Source organism: Saccopteryx leptura, chromosome 2 (genome assembly GCF_036850995.1).
Source record: "Saccopteryx leptura isolate mSacLep1 chromosome 2, mSacLep1_pri_phased_curated, whole genome shotgun sequence".
Taxonomy (NCBI): domain Eukaryota; kingdom Metazoa; phylum Chordata; class Mammalia; order Chiroptera; family Emballonuridae; genus Saccopteryx; species Saccopteryx leptura.
Window position 1 is genome coordinate 310,727,514 of NC_089504.1, and position 3,860 is coordinate 310,731,373.

Below are 3,860 nucleotides of genomic sequence, written 5' to 3' on the forward strand. Positions count from 1 at the left end.
GTATTTCTGTGTGATTCCTAAATATTCGATAAAGGCCTCTGAACTGGGTCTTCTGCTCATATGTTCCTGTACTATTCAAAGAGTTACATCTCTTTTTCAACACATAGACACTCCTAATTCTCTCTAAATTGAAGGTTGGTGCCAGGGAGAACGTAGATGGTAGTGAGTGTAACTATATTCACATGAGCAGGGAAATTATGTCTTGGAGCTTGTCACATATATTTATTGTTCATCTGCTGAGGTCTCAGAGTAGCTAGGGTAGGCCATGGGGAGAATTGATTGCTTATTGATCTCTTTTTTTTATCCTTAAGTGAGAAGGGGGGAGGCAGAGAGACAGACTCCCACATGTGCCCCACCCAGGGTCCTCCTGGCAAACCCCCTATGGAGCCATGCTCTGCCCATCTGGGACTATGGCTTGTCAACCGAGCTATTTTAGCGCCTGAGGCAAGGTCATGGAGCCATTCTCAGCACCTGGGGCCAACTTGGTTCAACTGAGCCATGGCTGCAGGAGGGGAAGAGAGAGATAGAGAAGGGCGGGGGGAAGGGGTGGAGAAGCAGATGGTCGTTTCTCCTGTGTGCCCTGACCCGAAATGGAAGCTAGGACATCCACATGCCAGGCTGATGCTCTGCCTACCACTGAGCCAACCAGCTAGGGCCTGCTTACTGATCTTAATGATACAGTTTTTCATAGTATATTTTTAGATATTGCAGGTATGTAAGTCATTTCTTTATTGCCTTATTTCAAAGCAAATAACATATTTTGATGATAACGTTATATAGAAAGTTTGCAGCTATAATAGCTGTTACAGATATTGATTTTTTTTTTTTATGGCTTTCCATTGGCAGATTAGCTTATTTGTATCCATGTCATAGTTAAAATGTTATTAGAAGAAAACTAATTCTAAAACCCTTGCCACTGCCTGGTCTCCATTTAATCCTTAAATCAAGACCCACAGAGCATTGGTGGATGAAGGTGGCTGAGAAGGAGAGGTGAACCTGGGGTGCTCACAGCTGGCCACATCTGTGACGTATAAGGACATGGATTGTGGGTGCTTTTAATGTCTGACCAACTGCTGGCTTCTCTACTATAGTCCTTTTTAGCTCAAGCGCTTAACCAAACGACACTCATTGGTAGGTCAGAGTCACCTACCAATGACCAGATATTCCTATACCCAAACCTATGGTTAGGCTGCAGCTCCGATCAGTTCTGAACAGCTTCGTCTCTGCAGTCAGTGTCTGAATTTCCCAGCCCAGGTGGTGGCCCTGTTTCAATGCAGTTTAAGAGACTAGAGTTGGATTCTTCCCTTGTCCTGCATCTAGATGTCCATTTCCAGGGGCCCCTCTGATAGTGTGACATTCTTCTGCACACAAAGCTGTGTTCACCCCCCAGTCACTTTGGAATCCTGCTGACTTCCTCAGGTAGGGATCATTTTTGAATGCTTTCCTGATACAGTTTGGTTTTACCATTTTTGATATCTTGGCTGAAATCAATGAAGAGGCATCATTGGCCCTGGCCGGTTGGCTTAGCGGTGGAGCGTCAGCCTGGCGTGCAGGAGTCCCGGGTTCAATTCCCGGCCAGGGCACACAGGAGAGGCGCCCATTTGCTTCTCCACCCCTCCCCCTCTCCTTCCTCTCTGTCTCTCTCTTCCCCTCCCTCAGTGAGGCTCCATTGGAGCAAAAATGGCCCCGGCGCTGGGGATGGCTCTGTGGCCTCTGCCTCAGGCGCTAGAATGGCTCTGGATGCAACAGAGCGACGCTCCAGAGGGTCAGAGCATCGCCCCCTGGTGGGTATGCCGGGTGGATCCCGGTCGGGCGCATGCGGGAGTCTGACTGCCTCCCCATTTCCAGCTTCGGAAAAATGAAAAAAAAAAAAAAAGAGGCATCATGAAAACACATAAAATCATAACATCTCCAGCCCTTTGACCTTATATAATCTAACAAACCTGTTTTCTTAGCATGGCTTAGGGGTATTCATAATTTTTTATGTAGGAGTCATGAAGTTTGCCTGACCTGCATCCTAATTTGGCATCCTTCTGTTCTATATCAAGCTGGGCCAAAAAAAAAAAAAAAAAAAGATTAAAAATTTTATTTTAAATAAATGGTGCACTGAGAATTTTTCTTCAAGGGCAGAAGTTCTTCAGAAAATGAAAGTTCTTACATCATTTCCCTTGAGCACTGAATTTACAAAGCATCCTGGGTTAGAATGCGTTATATCACATATTTTTCCTTGATAAGATGTGCAGGGAAGATTTCTTAAAGTGACCTGGCTCTTGCCAAGATCAACCCAATTCTTTTGCTCATCTTGGACGGGCCAGTTGATCAAAATGCAGTGACAACATAGGTACGTCAGTGCAATGGTGATCTTCAAGCCTGGGAAGCTTCTCTGTGCTCTGTAGCTTGGGGGGTAAAATGCTCTTTTTGGTTAGTACATGAGCCTGTAAAGCACTCCATTGGGCAACAGTTGGCCAACTTAGTGGCCAAAGTAGACATCATCCTGGTCATACTGCCATCTCCAGGCAAGAGAGAAGTCAGGGGTCAAGTATTAAGTACCCCGCCTTCTCCCACTTTTTTGTGTGTATATAGTTCTTTATTTTCTCAGCATCTTTTTTTTTTTTTTTTTTTTTTTTTTTTTTTTTTTTTTTTTTTTTTTTTTTTTAACAAAACAGGGTAGGGGAAACAGCTTCGCTATACAGATGTTTCATTATCCACAGAGCTATTTTCATAGTTTTGAAGCTTTCACAAGTGGTATCTCTTTTCAAAGTTCAACTTCCCTCTTACTTAGAAAGCCTTGGCCCTGGCCGGTTGGCTCAGCGGTAGAGCGTCGGCCTAGCGTGCGGAGGACCCGGGTTCGATTCCCGGCCAGGGCACACAGGAGAAGCGCCCATTTGCTTCTCCACCCCTCCGCCGCACTTTCCTCTCTGTCTCTCTCTTCCCCTCCCGCAGCCAAGGCTCCATTGGAGCAAAGATGGCCCGGGCGCTGGGGATGGCTCTGTGACCTCTGCCCCAGGCGCTAGAGTGGCTCTGGTCGCAACATGGCGACGCCCAGGATGGGCAGATTATCGCCCCCTGGTGGGCAGAGCGTAGCCCCTGGTGGGCGTGCCGGGTGGATCCCGGTCGGGCGCATGCGGGAGTCTGTCTGACTGTCTCTCCCCGTTTCCAGCTTCAGAAAAATGAAAAAAAAAAAAAAAAAAAAAAAAAAAAAAATGTAAAAAGAAAGCCTTTCATACATTCTTCCCTCAAAAATGCACAAAAATTGTTGCAGATCCTGATGTGTTTCCTGTTTTGCATCATTGCAAGCCTTTGGCTCACTTTTATAACATCATTCGCTGTCTTGGATCAGACCTTGCCTCCCAGCAGGCCTGGCAGCGGCAGTTTCGGGTTAGGCTGTAGCCTCGGGGTTTTCTCATTGGACCATGAGCGGAATTTAAACCGCTGATCCCAAGGGGAATAGCAAACATCCAAAATGTAAGAATATTTTAATTATCCAATCTCCATCTAATGAGAAATTTATTTGGCAGAATGGTAGGCAGGATTAGTCACTCTTTCTCCATAATTTCTAAATTTTTATTTATTCGAGTGTAATCTAGCTATTCTAGTTTAGTCTTTAAGACCCTGGGATCTTTAGTGGCCCAAAATAATGTTTCATAAGTTACTTTGACAATATTTTGAAGGTAAGCTATTGCCTCACTCACTTCCCCTGACCCTACTGGATTATTTTGAAACAAATGCCAAACATCTAACAGGATATATTTTGGGAAAGGAAAATGGCTTACATTGTTTTTGATAGGTTAAAATGGAAGCTATCAGTTGCCTGTTCTAACTTTGTCCTTTTCGGAAACCAAATGGCCACCCTTGCTAAA